Here is a 5718-nt window from a genome sequence, read left to right on the forward strand (position 1 = left end):
TTGATATTGTCTTTTGTTTTTGTTTTTGTTTTTTTTTTTTTTTAGTGAGGCAATTGGGGTTAAGTGACTTGCCTAGGGTCACACAGCTAGTAAGTGTTAAGTGTCTAAAGCCGGATTTGAACTCAGGTACTCCTGACTCCAGGACCGGTGCTCTATCCACTGTGCCATCTAGCTGCCCCCATTGATATTGTCTTTTGGAGCATTGGAGGCTAAGCACAAAGTATTTGAAAAATGGGTTGGATAAGATGACCTTTGAGGTCCCTTTCAACTCTTAGATGTTTTAAGACATCAGTTCAATCAGCAGAATATTCTGATGCTTTGGTTCACTAAATGTAGAGATTTCTTATTCATATGCAGGTGGGTCTAGTCTTAACCTCTGAGGTCCCTCCCAATTATAGGATCTTAAGGTACTAGACTTAGAACTGGATGGAACCTTAGGGGTCATCTAGTCTGAAAGCTACAAGGCAGCATTTGGATTCTGGACCTCTGACACTAAATGCAATACTAAAAGGGGCAGCTAGGTAGCACAGTGGATAGAGAACCAACCCTGGAAACAGGAGGACCTGAATTGCACCATACAATTATAATCTCATTTGATCCTCACAACAACCTGGGGAGGTGGGGGGCTATAACTATCCCCATTCTACAGATGAGGAAACTGAGGCAAACAGGTTAAGTGACTTGCCCAGGGTCACATAGTAAGTGACTAAGGCCAGATCTGAACACACATCTCCCTGACTCCAGGTCCAGGCCTCTATCCATTGGGACACCTGGCTGATGAATTAGAGAATCATCAAACAAATGTGAACATTTCTACACATTTGTGTTTCACGTAAGCCTTCCCATGCTTCTCTGTGTTTGTATCCATACCGCTCCCCTCCCCCGACGGGGATTATACATGAAATCACAAGTCTACTCCACATAGCGTGTTCCTCTTCATACATATTAAATTTAATATGCTAGTGCCAACATTGTCCTAGCACTTCTCTGGTTTCCTCTTAGGACAAGACTTCTGTGTCTCTGCCTGCTGAATCCTGAACTTACCTTCTTCTGTTTTAAAACCCCCTCCAAAATTCCTCACTGTCCATCAAGCAACTTTCAAGCCCCTTGATCTGGCACTCTCAATCTGACACCATCTTACCTTAGCAGCCTTTTCTCACATCATTACTAGTCTCTGTATACTCTAAACTCTAACCAAACTGGATTGTTCCTTATCTACCCACTTCTTATTTTGATGATGACAATCAATAGCATTTATATATGTGCTGAGCACTTTACAGATATCTCATGTGATCATCATGACAGCCCTGAGAAGTAGGTGCTATTATTATCATCCCCATTTTACAGTTGAGGAAACTGAGGCAGGCAAAAGTTAAGCAACTTGCCTAGGACTTCACAGCTAGAAAGGGTCTGAGGCTGGATTTGAACTCACATAAGTTAAATGACGGAGTTGAACTTGATGACTGCTAAGGTGCCTTTTAGTTCTTGATCTAGGATCTAATGAACTGGCTGCCCAGCTGGGCATCCAAAAATTGGCATGTGCTCTATCTGGCCCATATGAGTGCTAGGCATGGAGGGACTCTCCCTGAAATTAGTCAAGAATCATGGTGTAACTTATACTCCTTTGTTCTTTTTCTGCATTGGAAGATGGTAGTAACTGTGCTCTGAGCCATTAGAAACTCTGCCTGATATCATGACTATACCTTGAGTTTGTTCTAGAGTGGTTAGTAGAACCTCTTATTGAAGAAATTACTGATACAACATATTCTTTGCCTTCCTACCTGGGCCTTCTGAAAGTCATTCACTATTCCCATCACCTTTCCAGCCTGAGAGGAGAAGAAATTGGCACCCACAGTTTGGGATATCTTAAATCGTGAATCTAAACACTTGATCAATTACTAGGTATGTGACCCTGGACAAGTCACATAACTTCTCTGAGTTTCATCATTTGTAAAATAGGGAAAATAATACCTACTCCCCAGGGTTGTTGTCAAATTCAAATCATGTAAAAAACTTTGCAAAACTCTGTTGCTTCCTGTTTCTCCTATCTATATCTTGTTTGTACATAGTTATTTGCATGTTATCTCCCTCATTAGATTGTGAGTTCCTTGAGAAGCAAGGGCTTTCTTTTGCCTTTCTTTGTATTCTCAGTGCCTAGCACATAGTAGGTGCTTAATTAATACTTATTGTTTGATTAAACTGCCAAAAAATGTGAGGAAATTTCCTCTCCCCAAATGGAAAGCTAGCAACGTCTCCTGATCATAAGAAAAAGGATCGCAGTTCTACAAGCACTTTATAATTTACAAAGCATTTTACTCATAATGACTCGATGAGGGAGGTAACATGGAGATTATCCTTATTTTACAATGGGGAAACTGAGGCTTATCAAGGCAGCAAGATGTCCTCATCCATACAATGAGTAAATCATAGAATCATAGACTTCTAAGAGGTGGAAATAACTGTAGAAACCATCTAGTCTATCCCCAATCAATTTACAATGGAATCAAACTGAGTCTCAATGAGACTTTCCTAATAATGTTAAGCAGCTAATAAATGGGGACCACAGAGTTAGACATGGATAAGACCTCAAGGCCAGCTAAGTGGTGTGGTGGATAGAGCACCAGGCTCCTAGTCTGGAAGATCTAAGTTCAAATCCAGTCTCAGACTCTTACTAGCTATGTGACCCTGTGCAAGTCACTTAACCTTGTTTGCCTCAGTTTCCTCATCTGTCAAATGAACTGGAGAAGGAAATGGTAAACCACTCCAATACCTTTGCCAAGAAAACCTCAAATGGGGTCCTGAAGAGTTGGACGCTACTGAATAACAAAAAATGATGAAAGACCTTAGAAGTCACCCAGGTCAACCTCTTTACTTAGCAGATGAAGAAATTGAGGCTGAAAGAGGTTAAGTCTAGAGGAAAGACCAAAACCAGGAGCAAGTTGCACAGAGGCCTATTTAGGCTGAATGTCAGGAAAAATTTCCTAACAATTAGAACTGTCCAAGAGGCTGCCCCAAGAACTGGTGGATTGCCTCCTTGGGCATCTATATGGATTACCTGTCGGTTATATTATAGTGGGATTCCTTCCTGTATCCATTGGATTAGATGACCACTGAGGTCCCTTTCCACTCTCAAACTCTTTGATCCTGTTGAGGGACTTGGCCAACCTCACACAGGTAGTAGGTCTTAGAGGTAGGATTTGAACCTGGGTTCTTTGACTCATGAGCTCATGCTCTCTCCACTGCACCACACTGTCTCCTGGTCCCTAAATATTCTGGCTCCAATATCAGAGCTATTTCCACTCATCTCAGGCTGTGGATGCCCATTTCCTCCCTTCTCTGGCTGGACTGGGGAGGTAGAGACAGATTTGCAGAAGGTGCAGCCAGGAAGCCAAAGATGTGTTGTATCTCAGCCAGAGGAGTTGGCTGCTGGTCTTGGGCGCTAATTACCAATAGGCTCTGTTTACAACACTTCTTATTTTTAATCAAGTAAACAACTATTTCCCTGACCTCGGAACTAGCAGCCAAGAGGTAATTAACACCTATTGTGCCCTTCTCCTCACCTGTTCAGCAATCCCAGGGGAGGATGGGAGAGAGAAACAGTGCTGAGCTCTACTGTGAATGAGAACCAGTGGGATGGAGTAGGGGAAGGTAGGAATCTGAAGGGATTGGGGTGGATGGGGGGTGGGTTCTTGCATGTTCTCAGGAGAATCATTTTTGCCAGTGACCCAAAGAATAATAGTGACTCTGGGTAAGAGGCATAAATGATATCACTATGGACATGCAGGATCAGGTGAGCCAGTCATTAGGGGCAGAGTAAAGGATTGTTTCATCAATGATATATGGTCATAATTTTTACTGATCTTTTGTTTTTACATCCTCAGCATTTCCAATCATATCCTTCCCTATTTTCATCCCCAGTAAGTTAACCGTTTTAACAGAGAATTTTAAAAAGGGGGGAGGGAGGAAATTGGTTCAACAAAACCAACCAACATACCAACTGAGTCTGATGGTATATGCAATATTACATACCCATAGTCTCCCACCTCAGCAAAGAAGGGAGGATAACACATTTTCTCATCTTTTCTTCAGGCTCAAGCTGAGTCATTAGAATTATAGAATATTCGATTTCTTTCCTTCCTTTTCTCCCTCCCTTCTTCCTTTCCTCCTTCCCTCCCTTCTTCCTTACCTCCCTTCATTCTTTTTCTCCCTTTCCCCCTCCCCCTCTTCTTTCCTTCCTTCCCTTTTCTTTCCATTCACATTGTCGTGGTCATTGTGCATATTATTTTCTAGGTTCTGTTTGCTTCTTCTGTATCAGTTCATGTAATTACTACAGTTCATCTAAGTCTCCCCATGTCTCTGTATCTTGATATTTGTTTTTTCTTATGGTGATGTAATATCCCTAGTTTAGCCATTCCTCAGTTGTACATCATTAAAATGCTAAAAGACATACGGGAAGGCTTCCAGAACATTTGAATGGATCATCGCTGGAAGATTCATGGCAGGACATGGACAAGAATCACATAGAGGCATAGAACCCCATTGGAGGACATCTCCACCCCGCAGTAAGGTCATAGCTACACTGTTGCTCATAAGATCAAAGGATTTAGAGAAAGACTTTAGAGGTCCTTCCAAGTTTATACAGGCAGAGAGTAGCACAGGAGATTTTGAACCCTGGTCCCTCTGACTCCAGGTTTGATACTAATTAGCCTTACAGCACACACTTCTTCAGACTCAGATGGTTAAAAGATTCATCGGACCCTGAGCTTCGATAATTTATTGAACAAACATGAAGACCTTACTTTTAATGGAGGCATTGTGCTCGGGGATAAGGGATAGAAGGATAAATGAAAGACTTCCCATGTTCTGCCACCCAAGGAGTTAACAATTCAAGGAAGAAAGGAGGAAGGTCAATCACCCAAATAAATTTGTACTGAGGCCAGTACAAATGGGAGCTTCAGGAGCATTGCTGTGAGAAATACAAGGAAAGAAGAGTTACTACTGTTTGAACTGGGGCAAGGGGAAGAGGGAGAAGGATCAGAGAAAGCTTAATGGAGATCACACATGAGTCAGGGCAGCTGGGTGCACAGTGGATAGAGTGAAGACCCTGGAACAAGGAAGACTCATCTTCCTGAGTTCAAATCTGGCCTCAGACACTTACTAGCTAAGCAACCCTGGGCAAGTTACTGAACCTTTTTTGCCTCAGTTTCTTTGTCTGTCAAATGAGCCAGAAAAGAAAATAGAAAACCACTCCGGTATCTATCAAGAAAACCTCAAATGGGGTCACAAAGAGTTGGATGTGACTGAAAAACAACAACAGCACAAGAATTAAACTTTGAGCAAAAGAAGTGACTTCAGCTCATGTCATCAGACTGGAAATATCAGTATGGATAAGGTCTGCTTCAGGATTGAAGTATGGCTTAAGCAAAGGCATGGTGCTCCAGTAATAACTACTTGTTTCCACATTTATAAAATACAACCATTTAACAAATATTTATTTAGCATCTACTATGTATTAGGCACTGTGCTAGGTTTTATAAGAGATATAAAGATAGACTTGACACAAACACTGTTCCCAAGTAGTTTATAATTTAATAGGGGAAAAGAAGTATACAAACAATTATGTTATAAAGGAATCTGAGTGATAGTTTGGTATGGCAGGCCCAAGGATTGGCTTTGGAATCAGGAAGCCTGGGCCTGACTGACCTATACTAGCTCTGA

Source organism: Dromiciops gliroides, chromosome 2 (genome assembly GCF_019393635.1).
Source record: "Dromiciops gliroides isolate mDroGli1 chromosome 2, mDroGli1.pri, whole genome shotgun sequence".
In the NCBI taxonomy this organism is placed as follows: domain Eukaryota; kingdom Metazoa; phylum Chordata; class Mammalia; order Microbiotheria; family Microbiotheriidae; genus Dromiciops; species Dromiciops gliroides.